This window comes from Uranotaenia lowii, chromosome 2 (assembly GCF_029784155.1).
Source record: "Uranotaenia lowii strain MFRU-FL chromosome 2, ASM2978415v1, whole genome shotgun sequence".
Taxonomy (NCBI): Eukaryota; Metazoa; Arthropoda; class Insecta; order Diptera; family Culicidae; genus Uranotaenia; species Uranotaenia lowii.
Genome location: NC_073692.1, coordinates 259447253 through 259467067, shown reverse-complemented (window position 1 = coordinate 259467067; position 19815 = coordinate 259447253). Strand labels below are relative to the sequence as shown.

The 19815-nt window shown below is 33.7% G+C and overlaps 2 protein-coding genes across 2 annotated transcripts in view; one reads left to right on the top strand and one right to left on the bottom strand.

The window, feature by feature from the left end:
* Nucleotides 1-19815, bottom strand: part of LOC129741892 (uncharacterized) — a 382622-nt gene that overhangs the window by 210812 nt on the left and 151995 nt on the right. The window lies entirely within an intron of this gene.
* Nucleotides 2418-19815, top strand: part of LOC129741893 (uncharacterized) — a 114245-nt gene continuing 96847 nt past the window's right edge. Inside the window, exon 1 of the mRNA XM_055733709.1 lies at nt 2418-2607. The gene's annotated coding sequence lies outside the window, so the exon portion shown is untranslated. The remainder of the gene's footprint in view (nt 2608-19815) is intronic.

Genomic DNA, 19815 nt, shown 5'->3' with positions numbered 1-19815 from the left:
CTAGAAGGTTTAAAAGAACAAGTCCGGCTGGAATTTCATCCTTCAGCCGTACCCCATCGATTCGACCATGTTACACATGCTAGTTGGGTCGTGTTTTGGAGTTATTGATTAAATAAAAATTTGTCACGTTCATTTTCACGTGAATTGTAAATGGGCCTTAATGAGGAACCTTTCGTTGCCAGAAACTTTTTTAAAAATGGATTTCATGCGGCATCAACACTTGTTGTATATTACAAATGAAAGATTAAAAAGCCAATTGAAGTAAGTCGTTTCTTAAAGCGCGTACTGGAAAACTTATCACTCCAATAGAGAATTGGAATAAAATTTTAATTTCTTACTATAAATATAATTGAACGCTTGAAGGCCGAAGGTCTTTTCTCACTTCTTAGAGCGACCAAGATCTGTTAATCCACTAAATATCGTAGAAATTTCTAAAAATTGAAGAAAATTGCAAATCACATGATTGCATGAATATATAGTTTCAGATTTTTTTTATTCTATATGAGCGCATTGAAAAAAAAACTTCATGGTGAAGGCATTGAATGTATGACCCAGCTCAAAACAATATTTCAAGTATTTCAATTTTATAACCATATCCTTCCCCTTGACTTTTTTGAATTTGTCATTCCATTTAAAATCAAAACAAAATGAAAAATTTAGAAGCTCAAAATTTGAAAAAAATACAAAATTTATTACCATTTGCTTACAGAAATTTAAGCAACTGAGGGAAACTTGTGACAATTAAAAAAAGTTGTTCCTACATTTCATTACCTAGTTCAATTGTTTAGTAGATGAATGGTCAGTCAATTCAAAGTCAACAGTTTAACTAACTTAAAGCAAGTTATTTGGTATAATTCGGTCCAGGGAATTGCAAGTTACAGCTGCATGGCTGTGGTGGAGCGATTTTTTTCAATCATGAGACTTTAAGAAATAAATAAACTTTTTTGTTGAATAATTATTCCCGGGATTGGGAAACCTTTAAAAGCACATCTACTAAGAAAAGTTCAAAGTCTTTATAGAAATTCGGGCAATTGCGGGTATTTTGTAACGGGTTTTCGCGGCTTGGGGGGAGGGGGTAGGATCACCTCGATCATACCCCCCGCGAATGATTAAAGGAGACATGATCCTTCAGTCACGGTGCTCTAAACTTTGGCAGAAAACTGTATTAACAGTCAGACAAAAATAATTCTAAGAGTTTGTCTTCTACCCTATATTTATTTTAAATTTTTTAAATAAGAGCACTTGTTTAAGATCTTTCTATCAGGAAATTATTGGATTAATATCAGTCATTTGATAAGTATTTATAATTTCGTGCCTAGCAGTGGTCAACATCCGTTCAGCAGAAAAATATTTTTTTTTGATACGAGAGATTAAGTGAACCCAGAATATACATTTTTGGGAAATTTTTCTAAAAAAAATTGAGAGTTAAATATTGTTTTGAAAATATACCATGAAGAAGTTCATATTATACTCTAACGATTGACATGTTGGAATAAAAAATTTTATAATTTTTTTTCCTGTGGAAAACATTTTAAAGTAATAGCAAAATATCTTGAAGTCACATGTTGTTAGAGTTTTTAAACAAAGTTTAATAACTCAATTTTTTTTGGATAACAGGTTTGTTGTTTTGTTCTATTTGGCAATTTTTTTCACAACATTGGATGTATGTAAGGCAATTCAGTTACGAGATTTTGCTGAGGAATCAAATATCACCAGGGATCAAGTATCCTCATTCTCCCATATTGCATTAAATTGAATGAATTCGGCTTAAGTATTTTATTTCGAATTTCAACATCATTGAGACTAATTACCTCGATGTTGGCTAATCAGATCTTAACATCAAGATACGCCACTTTATGAAATTTGGTCCATTGTGGGCACCTTACTGATGTCTTCCCACATTAAAACTGATTATCTGTTGACATAATACTGAGACCGACAAATCGTAGTAGTAGACTGCCACCCGTCTGACGCATTTTCGTTCATTCACGGTCACGGTCTACTGGTCAGGCGGCGCGTCTCCAAAACTTTGCTGGAACCTACCCTACACGCGCTGCCATTACTCTGCATTCAGAGATGGATATTAATCGTCGTAGCCCATTGACCGGCTTGCTAAGATCAACAACGCATCTGAAACAAGAAAAAACGTTCTCTTTCTCTACGCCAACTCATTGGGCCATTATTTTGTTCCCTGCTCTCGGTAGGTGCTTTCCGTTTGGTAGCGCTTTTGGTTTGCAATTTTTTATTCGCGCAAAAGTGCCTCCCGAGGTCATCCACACGGCCTGCTGCTGTTGTTGAGATTTGATGCAAAATTCTCAACCCCTGCCTGGGTTTGGTGGATTCATTCAATAGTTACTAGTCAAATAGTAGGTATTAAAGAAAAATATATAACACTAGGCCAAGATGCTAGCGATTTGTTGACTAGTCTGTTCAGTATTCAGCGAAACGTTTCGCGACGTAGATCTCCGTCTTGTCCAAAGTTTTTCGAATGTTGTTCCAAAGTTCTATTGTTTCCTTTATTCCGTGTTTCTATAAGAAGTTTTCCAAAGTGCACTGCTTCGTTTAGTTCTTTTGCTGCAAACATCGGGAGCACAAGCGCGATATTATGTGAGTTTATAAAGTTTGAATAAGTTTTGCTGCTTTTGATATTGCAAATTTTCGCATTTTTCGTAATAGATATAGTGTGCGCCATGTTTAGTGAAATTTCGCCCGAGAAACTTCCAACGGAAAGTGATCTTTTTTATTTTCCCCAAAGCCGGTGTGTGTACGGCAAAAAAGTTCAAAGAATGAAGATGAAAAGTTGGAAATCGTTTGTTCGTACTCAAGTGGAGGAGACTAGGGAAATGTTCCCGACAAGGATGTTTGCGTGATTTTATAATTTTCGACATTTGGTACCATTTCGTGAAGAATAAATAGTTGGGTGAAGACGTGAGTGTTCGGATTGAAAAAAAATCAACAGTCTGAGTGAATATTTCAGAATAATGGCCCAGCATTTCTATATCAGGATGTTTCAATTAAACAATGAGGGTTGGGGAAATTGTGTTTCATTCTTCAGTTCATACGACGAAAAACACTGAACAAGGGCACATAAATTATGTGACTATTGTGATATTAACTTCGGTGAAGACTGCAATACATTTACATACAGGGTGCGCCATCTGGATGTATCCGATTTAAACGTCGAATAACTCTGCAATTTTTCAACCGATTTAAAAAAAAAAACAAGTTTATTTTAGAATATTTTATGCCATTCATTCCAACCCAGATTTAGATTACAAACAATTTAATGACCACTCATTTTAGCAATGACTCTTGAGTTTTATGGGTTTTCGTGAAATGGTTTCTATCTTATAGTCTGGTTCAACATCAATCTCGTTACTGTACAAAATAATGATTATTTCAATTTAATTTCCCTAGTTGTTTTCGATTGCAATGACTTCGAAAAGCTTCTACGGATCGTTTTCAAATACAAAGGTGAAAGATTTCAACTCAACTAAGTACATTGTAATTTCACTACTTATAGATTAAGATTTCCAGATTTTTTTCGCTCGTGTCCGGGCCAGAAAAATTTAATCTTAAAACCTGGCAAAATCTGAATTTCAGATTTAAAAATTGACAACCAAAAATCCGGGCAATTTTTTCTGAAGCCCAGAAATAATTCCTTATAAAAAAACTTGGAAAATAAATTTTTCATCACAATTTATAAGCAGATTTTAAATCATTTTTTGGCATCTTAAAAACTTTTAATGATTTTTTTTAAATTAGCTTAAAAAGTTTAGTTTTGAACGCATAAATAAAACATTTTTACAACACACATTTGACTCATAATTAGGCAACACTTTTAGCCTATCAAATATTTGTTGGACATTTAAGCGATCTATACTGAGTTTTTACCTAATCCAAAATTAAAAATTCTTGTATGGGATCATTCAAATATTACGTAACGCGTTTAGGGGGGGGGGGGAGGGGGTATAGCAGTTTGTTACGGTTTGTGAATTATTAATAGAAAAACTAATAAAAATGTGTTACGTAGGGGGGTGGGGGGGTCGAAAATGACCGAAAATTGCGTTACGTAATATTTGAACGGCCCCTATGAGACTTGACTTCCCTATGACCCCTAACCGTAGTTGCCGATCATGTGCTTCACTCCAATGCTTGATTTGATCTTTGTGGACATTTTTACAATGTTTACAAATACTTTTCCACCATTCACACACAAAAGTTCTTTGAATAATCAACGGTTTTGCCAGCTATCGATTCGATAATGATGGATTTTGAAGGAAACTGTGCAAAATTATTTTTTCCTTTCTCTTGCATCGGGAGTATCTAAAAAAACGCGTCAATTTTAAATTTTGGAAAAATATTAAATCGGTTAGTTCTTATTATAACAGACAGTAAAATGCTATCAAAATTTTGAATGTCCGATTACGAGTAAATGAGCTATCAGCAAAAGAAAGTGTCCTGTTTCTATAAGAACTAAGCTTAAGTAGGGGAAAAGTTTTTAGATCAGGATCCATTTTAGTAAATGTTTTTCCACACCTTCTATGCTCCTAGGTATTTCTTAAAGAAACTTCTATCTATGAGTCAGTGATTAAAAGCTCTAAACCTGTCGGAAAGACAAAAGCATTATTTACAATAATGCAATTATAGAAAACATTTGTTTGAAAATCTTCTTCAAGCTTACTTTTTGTACTAGCTGTTATTCCTGTTATAATGATTTTTTTTTAATAATGACTTCTTAGAATGATAAACAGTAACTTCAAAGTATAATTTAAACGAAATGTGATATTATACATAATTGTGCTGTCAATGAATGTCAATGTCAATGAATTATTGTTTTTTTTTTAACAATTTAAATGAGTTTTCAGTTATGATAATTGCAAAAAGTCGTTTTTGGAAATTCATCAATGTGATTCTTTTTTTCGCCTCATATTGATTTCGCCTTACGGAGAAGAAAGAAAAAATGAACCAACTAGTACAAAACTTGATAATTCAAAACATACAAATAGTGGATTGAAGTTAACTTTCAACATCAGTCGCGATACTTTAAGTTCACAATTATGTAATGTGAAGATTTAAATGACTAATTAAAAGTGTTAATTTATTTTTAAATAAGGTGACTGGTCACTAGGATACGGTCCTCTATCAAGTTTAAATCAGTCTCTTGCTAGATTGTAAATGCGCTAGATCAACATATTGACAGGTAACAATGTAAACATAACATCGATTTACATAAATTTAAAAACAACAGCTTACAAGAATGCCAAAAAACCTGAGTAAATAGGTTTTGTTTGATTGGTTTTAATTTGGATTGTCAGATCTAACATGTATAGTTTTTTAAGTTAGATATTTGGAAACCCTTCCTGCTCATTTGTAAGAAATAGTAAGCAAATGTTAAACTCTCCCTCTCACCCTATGTGCTTGCGTTATTAGTAACGGCCCCAAATAACTCTAGCTAAATTATTTCGTAACTTGGACAGATACATCTATCTGCTATATTTCCTAGATTTAAAAATCTTTGATCTTAAAACCAAACTGCAGTTCCCTTGAAGTTCTGCTTTCGTTTTGGAATGAAATTCACCATGCTTGGTCCTGAGGGCGTAGTACCAGTCCCTTTGACTGGCTGCGTCGAATCAGCAAAATCCTTGTTGCATTTTGCACAATTTTAGTTTGAAGCACACCCCAATTAGCGAATGCCACTTTCGAATATCATATTTCACTGTTTAAACTATTATTTTAATAAATTTTCACGGAGTACGAAAATGCGTGCAATGCCCACATTCACCGCCTACCTCTCCTTTAAAATGAAATGTGAGTGACACAAGTACCATTAAACTTCAAAATAGAGACTTGATACCTCAATACAGTTGTAGAGTTTTGCAATTATCATAAAGTTTTGTAATAATTATAAAGTATCCCATACAAAGTAGGCATAAAACTTGCTTCGAAAAAAGGTAAATGAATTTTTTGTTTTATGAGGTTAGTTTAAAAAAAAAGTCTTTTGAACATGTAGTTTCAAAAGAAAGAGCTTCACTTTCTTCAACAAAGTTTTTTAAAAATTGAATGATATACAACTTTTACGAAGACATTGATGTTAAAAAAAATAGAAAAAATTACCTCTCTTTTAGATGAATTGATCAGGAAAGAAGAAACAGAAAACATGCGACTGATTCGAATTGGTGTCAATTTTGAATTTCGCAAATCCTGGGCAATGTTAGGAAAATCGCTCTAGCAAAGCAATCAGGATTCGTTTCGAGCTAGAATACTGACACCTCCGAGTGCTGTGATACGCACGTGGTGAACGTATCCGTTGAATATTTGTCGAACATCAACACTAACGAGCCTATAGTAAATAAAGAGACGAAATGTCACGATTGGAATTTTTGATTTTCTGTCAGTGTCATTCCAATCGAGCAATACCAAGCAGTCTTGAAGGCAGACCTACAGCAGGGTTGAAAGCTCATTATTTCAAAAGGGATCAGATTGCGCCTCTTTGTTTACTGTAGTTTCTTTAATCAACACTAACTAGATACATAAAAATATACCAGCCCCATCGAGGGCTACCGTTACTTTTTGTCACGTGGCTAATCAACGGTGATCGACATACTTGATGATGAATTTTGAATGTCGTTCCCACTTCCCACAATCATTCATTAACGTCTATCCTCGCATCATTGTTCATAATGTTCGTTATTGATAGACGATCATGAATGTCTCAGAAGGATAATCTGAAGAAATGCCAGGACCACATGTTGAAAAAAGCCGTACCACATGCTGGACAGTTCATTGCGGTTACTTAGTAATGAGTTTGTTCTTCTACGCGAAGCGAAAAATTAAAAATCATATTGTAACCTTTACACATCGCTCAGAACTGATAGGTACATATCAGTTAGGATCCTAGAAGGTTGAATACCATCAAGAAAGGCAATCACCATCGAGACGTTCGTTGCTGATAGTCTGCGTCCTTCTTTACCACATCATGTTTTGCGGGAATGTTTCAAATACAGAAGCGTCGTTGTCATGCATGATTGTTTATATAATTTGGTTGAAGAAGGAAAAATTGACTGCTTAGATTTGTTGGCTCTAAATGCAGTAAAGCATGGCTAATCGAAAATGATTGATTTTCGAAACATTGATCCTGGGATCTTAATAACTTCGTTTTGGTTCAAAACTCATCCATGACTTTTTGCAGAATTCTTTAGCAACGTTTACATGAGTAAATTTCAATTTTTATGTTAGTATCCATGGGAAAATTGAATATATTGTTCTGAAATATCAACATCATTTTTAATCGTCTTTGGAATCGAACCTGCTGGTTTTGTGCCAATTTATAATCCGAAGACCGTAACTCCGCATCTTATAAGCTTAAAATCCCTCAAGGAAAAAACTTAAAAAAAGTATCTTATAAGACTTAAAAGATGTTAGAGCAGGGATGAGCAACCTTTTGAACCAACGGGCCACTTTAAATTTGAAATGTTGTCGGCGGGCCGCACTTAAAATAAGTTTTTTTTATAATTAGGAGAGCTTCAGGTCACTTTTTATAACTACAAGTTTTGACAAATACAAATCTCAAATAGGAAAAATAAAACGAATTCACGTGTTTTTAAACAGATATTCGACGAAACGACGACACGAAAAGGTACATCACTTAATCTTTGTCATTTTTAAATTTTCACCCTTATTCTCGTTTTCGATCGAATGACATTCGTTCGAAAGTTTTGCAATTTTGTATTCTTGTTTTCGTTCGAACGAATGAGAACAGTTCGATCTTTCGAACATCGTTCGTACGAACGAAACAGTGTTTTCCCGTTTTCTATCGAACGTATTTTTTCTATGGACTGTCATACGCAAGTCTGAAGCTGCGAACCATGATCGTTTAAAGCAATTAGTGGAGTTCAATATCGATTGTGGATTTCAAAAGTGGATTAAAATAAGAATATTGCTGCATTTTATCCTGCAAAATAACAAAACTTTGAAGACGAAAAATTTTTTATTCTACGTTAACTCTTGGACGTTCAAATAAATAAAACAGTTTATGAAGTTGGACAGGAAATGATACGTGGTTAAAAATAATAAAGAATGTTCCCATGTGTTAATACTGAAATTTTTATTTAACTTCAAATGGCAATTATTTTGTAAAAATGAATAAATGAGATTTTTATTCAAAATTTTCAAGCAAAATTAGCAAATTTTTTCGCTTCCTCATGACGACCAAGAGCGAGCGGCGGGAGCACCGGTGGCCGAAGTATTAGCGTTTTCACCACCACCACCGAAAGGCGTTGGGAACAGCTTATTCCGTCCGGAAACCATTAGCTCCTTAGTGGACCATCAAAAACCGATTCGATGTCGGACCGGACCTGAAGGTTCGAATATTGCCGGCCCAGATCCGCTGCTGGAACCAGTCTCTCAGCTGCTGATTTTAACACTTAAGCCTGCTTTCCAGTTGCACGGTCCTCAGCACACGACCTAAACCATTTTTTGCCCAATTATTTTCCGCCGCTGACCGACATATAAATTTTTCACGACCCGAAAACTCGGAAAACACATAACAACAAATGTCATTTTGACGTAGCTTGCTGCTCAAAAAATTTCGAATTCGATCTGGTAACACCAAAATCGAACGTATCGCATTCGAACGAAAACAAAAATAGTTTTTTCGAATTCGATCGAAAGTATCCGTTCGAACGAACGACAGATACGCCGTAAACAAGAATAAGGGTGTTTATCAATTTTTTAAGTAATTAAACTTCTTGGCGAACTGTCTTGTTAAATCCGATGGTACTTTTAGTCATCACTTTCATTTAAAAATCTTCTGAAGCTTACCATAGTGATAAATAAGAATGTGAAAAACATATATTTTAATAAATCACCGTCTTCTTAGCGTTGAACGTTGAATCGTTAATTGATTTTTTTTTCAACAATAAAAACTTGACCTCTAAGCCTAGGATTTTTGGGATTTCCGACCCTGTGTTGATGGCGTTACTTCCCACAAGAGGAAGAAAAAAGGTTGATTTTACGGTGAAGTTATTGTTTTTCGTTGAGTTTTATTTGTTGGAGCTATTTTTGAAGATATTGTGTTCAGAAGAGTTGTGAAGTTCCAGTGAAAAGTGTTATCTGTGAAGCGCAATTTATGTTTTAATATTTGTATGATTTGTTTTCTATGTGAGAAGCGAAAATGGTCGCAGTTCGAAAAGCCTTTAGAAAAGTAGCTAGTAATTTTTTGATATAAGATGGCGCTGTTAGGCCTTTTTTTCTCAAGAGATTTTCTTCCCGAGATGGCGCTGTTATGGGTTTCCGATAACTCATCAATTTCAAATGGAGATGGCGCATCTACAGCGCTTTTGAAGAAAGCTCAATATTTTTGTGCTGCCAGTTCATGAAAAGTTGATGATCCTTATGGCTTTTTGATGACGACGAGTGGCGTATTTTCACCCGATACCGTTGCCCACAGAAGTTAAGGAAATTCTTACAACTGGATACTAAGATAAGTATTTTTTTTTTTCATTCCAATTCAAACTCGAACCGTATTATCAATTAATTGCTTAAAATATGTGAATCTGACAGATTAAATTTTCTTGCTACGATTTTGAGAGATATTAAGTTCGGCAGTTAGTTGTAAGAAGTGAATTGTTAGGTACTTAGGACGCCTACCAGCCGTGAAATCGAAGGCTTTTACAGCGTTCGATGATGGATAATTTTTCCGCGTTTTATTTCGTACGTACATTGCAAAGCCGCGTTTGGACAAGTTTTCTCGTGGTTTACAGCGCGCGATAAAAGTGTTTTGTACGTGTATGATGATTTCAATATAAAAAATTTCCAATGCGGTTAAATTCCGTTCGTTTTTTTATTTCTCTTCTTCTCCCCGTTTGCATAATGCGTTAGAACGTTTTTACTCGTGATAAAATTCGGTGAATCGCATCGGTGCTAAATGTGTATGCCAATGCCACGTTAGGATGTTTTGCTCTTCTCGTTATAAGCGCGCGGTAAAATTCGGTGAGTTGCACCGGTGCTAAGAACATTCTACGGGTATGACAATGCCACGTTAGGACGTATTTGCTCTTTAAAAAAAACGCGATGTACTCGATAGTGTGCGACGCGACGATTTTTAACTTTGCTTTGATCACATCCCTTCCCAAAGGGAATCCAGATCTTATTTACCCTCCCCACTAACAAACCACCCTTCCTGTGACGACCGTGGAGATTTAGAGGTGTATTCGGTCTCTAGTAGCAACGGAAGTCAAACTAACAATCCTTCCCTTTCCCCGATGAACCGTAAGGACGTGGCCGGCGCCGTTATTGACCATATAAGATAAGGAACCTTCGAAACGTGCACACAGAAAATGGTAAGCTAATCCCAAGCCCCATTTATTTGGATCTATGTGCAATTTTAATGGTTCTCGTCAATCACGGAGTAGCAACTACTGAAATGTACGGTTTATCTAAGCTCAAGCTAAGCTCAATAAAAACTTGACCTCTAAGCCTAGATTTTTTATCCTATAAACGGAAAAAACTCCGTTTTTTTAAATTGAAGTTCTGTATTGGACCATTGTGTTGAGATGATGAGCAAGGTTGTCGAGATTACAGAAAAATGTTCAATTCCATATATTTTTAACAATTATCTTCAAAATAAAATTCTTGATTCTCGAAGTTTTTTTTCGAAACTTTCATAGTTTTTAATCTTATGTAGATATCATAAGGATAGGATAGGATTTTTAAAGCTATATTATGACTTTGGTAATGTGGAATGCAAATTATAAGTAAAATAACTTGTAATAAATGTTTGTTATAAATTTTCTATCAAAATAAAAATCGATCACCCAAGCTTTTTAAAACTTCATTAAAATTCAAAATATGGTATTCAAATTCGCAGCGCGAGAAGTCGGCTACTGGAATGATTTTTGAAAAGCACACTAGTAAGCATAAAATCAAAGTACCCAAATCTTTACAAAATACAATACTGGTTCAAAAATTAAATAACTTGGAAATTTTCAAAAAATTCTAAGACAAAATTAAATAAGATAAAACTAGAAAGGAAAACAAAAATACGGAAAAAAATAGGTTTTGTGGCATTCTAGAAAATGTTACATTCTGGGGAAGAAAATCTGGTAAATGGTGCATTCTGGTAAAACAAAATCTGGGAAATGGTTCATTCTGGATAAATATTGTCGGGGTTTTGCCATACAATCCTGCTGAGCGAATCTTTTATCATACAACTTTATTTTTGCATGAAACGAAAATAATGACTTCACTAACGGACTCGAAATTCCTTTGAGCATGAGTAGCATCCGATTTTTGGCTGCTTTTCCGACTCACTTTAATCGATTTGGCTTTTCAAAGTGGTAGGAGTCATTTGAATAAATGTATCCTGAATAAAAAGAAAACTACAATATTACGATATGCCAAAAAACAATATTGCATTTATGCCTTGAACGGAACATATTAAATGCTTAAAATGCCAGAAAAATGTTATCAATCTGAATGATTGTGAAGCAAATGCAGAAAAGTGCATATTTGATCAAGACAAATAAATTTTCTTAAGAATTCATTGTAGAAAAAAGTTAAATTAAATTTGAAAAAAGCTTCGCGGGCCGCACAAATGGGTCTTGCGGGCCACATGCGGCCCGCGGGCCGCGGGTTGCTCATCCCTGTGTTAGAGCGATGTCTTTTGGTATTGAAAAACAATCGATTCAATTGACATCATTGCTTGTGCCAAGCGAAGTATTGCTTGCCAAGTTGTCACGCAATACTCAGAAAGACAGCAGCAGTGCACAGTAGAGTGCCCCAAATGACCCGACTTTTGAAAAAGTTATGCGCTGCAGGCTAAAATTAATCCAAGGCCTACTACAAGAACTTATTAGACAAGAACATTAACAAGACATTAACAAGAAGCCCATTTTTGAAGCCTAATAACTTCTTCATCTTAACTCTTATCGAAATGCAGTCTTCGGATGAAATATTTGTCCTAAATTGGGCTTTAAGAAAAACTTTATTTAAAAGAAATCGGCCGAAGGCAACCAAAGTTGTTGATGAAAAACTGCTTTTCCATGTTTCTCCTGAAAAAAAATGTCTCAAAATCCCATACAAACTTCAGGCTCGTTGATCGACCCCTTCGCGTGATCCGATCTGGTCCAAACTTGTCATGAGATCTTGTATTAGGCCTAGGATTCCCCATACAAATTTGGGGCAATCTAGTGCACAGTTGTCCAGAACGGAACTTCAGCAAGACAGAATTAATAACGCAGAAATTATATGATTTAGACAAAAGGTGTCTCCAGCAAAGATGCTCATCAAATAACTTAATGGTGGAGTATCAGATTTAAGGACGTGTTATTTTTTCCATGGGTTTGACACACAAACTTTTTTAACTGTAAAGATGGAGTCAAATTGTTTTCTACAAAGTTTGAGTCAACTAGTTTCAAAGCAACTTTATCAAAACGACAAATTCATATGACAATTAGGAAACTCGCTATGTTTTTTCCAAAGATGAAATGTTAGAGCGTCCCGTTCAGGAGAGCATATCTAAATAGCAACTCAAACCCATCTCAATGAGATATTATTATCTTACTTAAATGCAGCTCCGATATCAAAATCTTTGTTACTGTCGTTTCGAAAAAATAAATATCTCGTGTGATACAAACAGTTATTTTTCCTGCCTAAATTTGCCTGCATCGAAAGCATTTATTGGAATTCTGAAGCTCTTATTGCAATGCATCAGGTATGGTTCTGTGGTAGTGTTCACGCCTCTCGATCGGAAGGTCGAGGTTTGAAACTCCTGGCAGTACCCAAAAGAAAAAACAAGTACTTCAGTCCAAAGCAAAAATTGCATTAGAATTTGTATGCAATATTCTAATTTTCCTCCTTTTTTAGTGGTCAATATCCTATCTGATTGAGTCATAATCTTGATACGATGCGGAAGCGATATAATTTAGAAATGCTTGCATGAACTTATTGTTATAATTTGAGATATTTTATCACCATAAGCGGTGTCTTGTAAGCAGTTTTATTTATTCAAGAGGCGCACCTTTTTATTTTAGACAGCAAATGTCTATCTTGAAGCATTCGTTAATTATAACTTGATAGAAAAAGCCTTGTAACTTATAAGGCTTTTTCTTTCAAAAAGATGTCCTTTTTCAAACTTCCATATCTCCGATTGGGGCAAACAACAAAATTTACAAAGACAGTGATCGATCTCGATCACATTGGTCACCCTGATTTCAAATAATTTAGTTATCTTATTGTAACCCCCTGTACCGTTTGAATTATAAGGTGTTAAATGTTGCCAACTTGTTTTATTGTTCTGTAATGAACAGTTTGAATATTTTAAGCGCCAAAAACTGTGATGATGAGGAAAAATAAAAGGAAAGTTCTCTTTCGTTTTAATAGTCGACTGGAAAACAAGTTTTCCTTTTCCCATCCGAAAGTCAGAACAAATGGTCTGACTCAACAGACAGCGTTATGTAATTCGAATGTCAATCTATTATTTGTGAAATTATCTCAGAGACGTTATTTTTTTAAACTCGAGAAAAAAAAATCCGAAGTTTGATAATTTTCAGTATAAAATAACACATGAGACTGACTCGTGGAAAAGTCACATTTTCATCGTACAGTTAATAGCTAAATGCAATAAAATAGTAAAATAAGCGATTTAGGCCCATATTTTTTACCATTTTGGACAAATTTATACAAAAATTGGCAAATTTAATTAAAAAAAGGTCATTTTCATTGGAAATGCATTTCAATCATGTTTATAGCAGCGTAAAGTTAAAGTGTTGCCTCAAATTAGATTTCCAATGTTAGCGGCTATGACAAAGTGGATAGAAATTAAGTCTGCGTTGCCAATGGTTATGAGATCAAATATGTAATAGCATAAAATACTAGGGTGTGAACAACCAAACCACAGAAAGAATCTTTGGATAATTTTTTCTCTAGTTTCAAAAATAAATTACTCCAAATCGACTCAGTCTAATGCGCATTCCAGAATAATGAAATATTTTAAAACATATCATCAAGCAATTTCGACTTCTAAGCCTTCAAAAAGCCCACGATCACGGTTTTCGAATTTTGAACCACTGTGCACTGGTGGTTTAAAAGTATGCATATGAAACCTGAAAACCTGATAATCTAACGAGTACACTAAGCTTTCAAATTCCAACATAAACTTTAAAGCAGAATATTTATGGAAACTTTACCATAAAATAACTTTTTAATATCTTTTTTAACGACAACCTGGTAATCCTAGGTATTTTTTCTCACTCCAACGCGAAATACGAATTATGTGAGAAAGTGTGTTTTCCATCGCTAGGTTTCACAAATTTCGATATTATCCCTGAAACTTCATGGATTCATTTTTTCTTAAAACTATTCACTGGCCGTATCTAAAACCGAAAATTAACTTGAATTCTTAATCCTGCTGCTCGTTAATTTTTCTTTGGTTGTTTTTCGAGAAAATAGTACTAATAGAAGTTTAATAGTGTAATAGTAAATATCGAATAATGAATCTCTTCAAAGGAAATTATTTTCCATTGTGATTCATATTGTAGTCAACTTAGTTGAATAATACATTTCCACGCTCGAGATTATAATCATTTGTGTTCTCAGCATTAAAAAAAATTTGCTCGCGTTTACTTTTATTACCATTTTGCTGCCAGACATGCTGAGAACAGTAGCTTCCATCACCAGGAGCGCTAAATTGAGCCCTTTGGTGTGGGGAAGTGTTGTGGGCCGCTACAAAATAAAATTTTTTTAAATATTTTAAAAGCTTTCAGTAAGTCTGATTCCAATTCAAGGCAATAATTTGAAATTACATTTTAGTGTTGCTTACGAAATCACTCACCCTCAGCCTTGTGATATCTTTTGAGCTGGCTCGTCAAAAGCCATAGGAAAGATATTTATTTCCAATTTTCTGAATGTAGGAAACCCTGCCAGACCAGACCAGGCCAAGTTTATCCCAAAGGCTAGAAGTGTCTTGCATAGAATGAAACGCAACGGCAAACAAATGCACTTGCCTACAAGTGAGAAAACTTTGTCGTTCCTCTGAAATAAAGAAGTAAGGCAGAGAGCAGCGCAGTTATATACAAGCAGCACTTCGGGGACAAGAATCTGTGGGATAAAGAAATTGTTGATGCCTTTGTTAATTAAAATGTGAGCCCACCCGGGGATAGTTTTCAAGTTTGATGGAAATTTTGCTCGAGTAAAGGCGGTTTCGCAAAGTGTGACTCTCTGAATAAACCGGGCGGCATCAACGGCGTCATGTTTGAATTGACTCTCTAGCCTAGCGCCATTGATGTTGATAAGATTGCCGTAAAAAGTTGGCCTGAGTGTTCTTGGCTTTGATAACTTTGCAGGAAGTTCAGTGTGTACAGAGTGAATTTATGGCAGATTAGAAAAGCGTGTCCTCGCAGGACATTTCCAGTGCTGACTTTGAAGCCACCATTTTTTTTTACAAGATTCATGTTGTATGCGCCTGAATGACATGCAAAACCAGAGCGAAAGGATTGGGGTTTCAACGTATCTCGTGTAATCCGAAGTTTCACCTATCCGAAGTAGTCCTTTCCCGACTATTTCGAATAAGCGAGGGTTTACTGTAATTTGTTCTATGAATGGTTCAAAAACAGCGCCTAACTTTATACTAAACGTTTCTGGTAAGCCAAGTACCGTCAAACGAGGCATCATGCAACAGCAGGGTTAGATGTAACATTTGTATACCACCACACTTATTTGATTTTAAAGTTATCATTTAATAATAACACAATGATGATGACATAGCTCTTCTCATCGTTAGAAAGATTTTTTTTAAATTTTTGATTCCCATAGAACATTTTAAAAATCGAGCAATAGATGTACTCATTTTAACATTTTTCAATGCCTTAATAAGCTTTACCCAGTTAGACGGATTAGCTCAATGATATCACCTACAAACTTTATAATGCTTTCGTTATTCTATAACAACACTGTTGGTGTAAAAATATTTTTTGGACAGAAATCTTTTTGTTTAAATAATCGTTTTTGTAATTCTGTTACCACTCTGGGCTAAAATGCATCAAAATGCAAATCAAAGATTCACCTTTTAAATCTCGTTTCCATGTACTGGAATAAGGTTTTTATTTCCATCACGCATTTGATTTTTTCACAATTTTATCCATCCAAACCATAATTTTTATGATTTCAGCTAGTTGAATCGGTTGTAGTATTTTTTTTACCCCTAAATGTATGCAGCACCCTTATGTTTTTCTTTGAAAACATTTTTGACAGAAAAAATGTAAAATTTAATTCGAACAAAACCAAAAATCACTGCAATTGGTGCTTTATGCGTTATAATATCCCAAATATATAAGAAAAACTATAATTTTCAAACGTTTACATTCGTTTTTTTTTATTATTAAAACCAAACAAACCCCTTCTTTTAGTCTGTCTGTTTGTGTCCGGGACAAAGCCGTGCGAACGGGGGGGGGGTGGTTTACGGGTTTAACCCCCCCCCCCTCCCATGGAGATTTTTTCCGAGAAAAATTTTCAGTTCAAGAAAGGAATTTACCGTACATGTTAGAAAATTTTCTTGCCTCCGGCGGAATTTAATCCTAAACCACTCAAGGCCTAAAACATTTCATTTTAAGACGTTTCCAAATTGATACTAATTTTTAATTGTTAATTTCAGTTTCTAATTCAATAGACCATCTGTGAAACTCAAATCTTGACAGAAAAAATGGATTGTATTTAGGATGGGTTTTTATTAAGAAGCGTAACAAATCGAATTCAGAATTTGAAGCTAACAAAATATTCACCAAATACTTATTTTACATGTCATCAAATTGGTAGAATTGTGACAGGCCTTTAATACTTACGATAGTCATTAGAATTAGCAAAAAAAACATTATCTTCAATTTTATCTTCAATCACTTTGCTTAAAAAAAACGTCATACCGTCAACTGGGGCAACATGCAACAATTTTCAACTTCAATGGCTTCTAAAAAACTTATGTTCACAGTTAATCCTACCCGTTATGCATCAAAAGTTTTAAAGATGATGGTACCTAAAATTGGCGTAATTAGAAAAATTCTTGGTTTCTTTAGTTATTTTTAATTTTCAAAAAACATGCGATTTTCACCCTCTTTAGAAAATGGGGTAACTTGCAACAAACTTTGTTTTTAATGAAAAATCTTATGAACACGTATGAAAATTTATAGTTTTCAATATATTCGCGATGCTTTAAAGACCATTACGCATGAAAACACCAATTGCAGTAATTTTTTGGTCTGTGAAAACTAATATTCACATTTTTCCTGAAAATAGGGATGCTGCATATATTTAGGGGTTAAATAATACTACGAAAAATTCTACAAGCTGAAATCATAAAAGTAAATGTTTGGATGAATGAAAATTCAATGTTTACAAACGCGTGATGCAAAACATTCATATTCATGCACACGGAAACGAGATTTACAAGGTGTTTCTTTGATTTGCATTTTGTTGCATTATACCCCAGGCACCTAGCTGAATTATAAAAAATATTTATTTAAAAAAAATGAGTGATTGTTCAAAAAATATTTTTACACCAACAGTGTCGGTATAACATGGGGAAACCAGTAAAAAGTTTGTAGGTAAAATTATCAAGCCAATCCGTCATACTGGACAATGTTTTTTACGGCATCGAAAAATGTTAAAATTTGTACATTTCTAACTCGATTTTTCAAATTTTATTTAGAAATAAAAATCTTTTAAAAACTACCTTAAGATGCGAGAAATTATGTCATCATCATTTTGTAATCATTAAAAGATAACTTTATTACAATATATTTAATTAAAAATTGATTCAGTGTGGTGTTATATAAATGTTGCATCTAACCCCGCTGTTGCATGATGCCCCGTTTGACGGTACCATTTTTCTGCTAACTATAAATATTCTTCAAGAAACAAATTTTAGCTTCAATTTTGTTTTGTGTTTCTTGTTCTTCTAATACTCAACTCCACATTCAAACGGTTTTTTTATGAATTAGGCCACAGAATTCACATCTTTCCGAAGTGCAAAGAACTTTATAGTTTACTCCCTTTAAATAAATTAAATCCAAATATGCAGTTATTGTTTCTTTCTATCAGCATTTCTTTTTTAATATAACTTTTCAATATGTAAAAGTCATATAAGAATAATTGGAATCTTTTAGACAAAATTTTACAGCTTTACAAAACATCAATAAAGGATTAAATTTTTCAACTTTTCCTAAGACCACAAGTTATTTTGACTTCTGCGAAAAAAGTTTAACAAGTTTTCTGATTAAAGAAGTAGTTTTAACAAATTTTGAAAAAAAATCAACAAAAACTAAATTTTAGATGTTTTTAAAGCAAAAATAAAAGAATTTTGCAGGCTTCAACAAAATGGTTTAATTATATGAAACCTTTATATTGTTATAATATTTGTCCAATTTTTAAGAACTGTTAAATTTATTATTTTTAGATTATTCATCAACATCATGATCAAAATATTTTCCTTCTTAGTCAAATGAAGTAAACAAATCCAGAGTCAGTTTCTGTTCTTTCATGTAGATTTGCTAGTTAATCAGTTATCAATGATTGATATCACTCAACACTTATTCATTTTTAAACTTATAAACCTTATATCTCCAAAACTAGAGGCGATTGACAAAATCTATGTAAAGATTCAGGAAATTCAGTAAATTTCAGGAAAATTTGAAAACTACCAAATTAACAATGGCATAAAGTCCTGTTTTCTTTAGCTATCAATTGAATTCTATAAATTAATTTTCAAAATCATAAGAAGTTTTTATTGACAAAAATTTTTTCGTAAAAGCTTATCTGTTTGTTTTTATATTTTAAAAAAACTGCACCAAATTTTATTGCATAGTTTTTTGAAATTTTCGTATAAATTGTGAGAGAATGATTTTAATTTTTTGAAATATTTAATGATAAGTTGTGTTTGTTTTTAGTCCTGAATTTTTGTTTTCTGAAAACAAAATATTCATTAGTTTTAATTGAAAAAAAAACACAATTTCGACCTTTTTCCTTGTCAAAATTCAGTATTTTAATTGGCAGCGAAAAAATATTAAGAGCAAGAAATTTCAAACCATCTTATATGCATTTTAAAGTATACAAACGTTTCACGTATTTTAATCGTGATTTTTGAGTTAATCTATAAAAAGATTCAAAAATAATTACAAGTAGCAACTTCGAAGCAAAATTTCGATGTTTTTGAAGTGCTTTATTTTTTAAATATACCAAACATGGAATTACATAGTTTTTTATATTTGTATATTAACTTACCGGATTTATTGTGCATTTTTGGTGTTGTTATTGTTTCTAGCTAAATTTGAATTTCGAAACCCCCCCCCCCCCCCCCCCATGGACGGGCCCTTTGCACGGGCCTGTGTCCAGCTATAAATATTCAGTTCATTCGCCCTTTTACCACTTCTTCTAAAAAAGGTGAAAATCTCATGTTTTGGAAAATTCAAAAACAATTGGTAAAACCAAGTATTTTTGTTATGATTTCAATTTGATGTCCCATCAACCTTAAAACTTTTGATATGCAAGCGGTATGATTATCTGTGGACGTAAGTTTTAGAAGCCATTGAAGTTTAAAAGTGTTGAATGATTTCCCAGTTGCGAAATATATCGAGAACGTCTTTTGATTTTATTCGAATAAATCGAAATTCTGATTCTTACATTCCTGTTCCTGTTGACGACTTAATTATTTTATCTTCCGCCACCAATATGTTTATTTAAATTTTTCGCATAATTACCTGGTTTAACATCAATTATGTTAAATGCCAATTACTGTTCCGCAATATTCTAGAAGGCCATCGGTTAAAA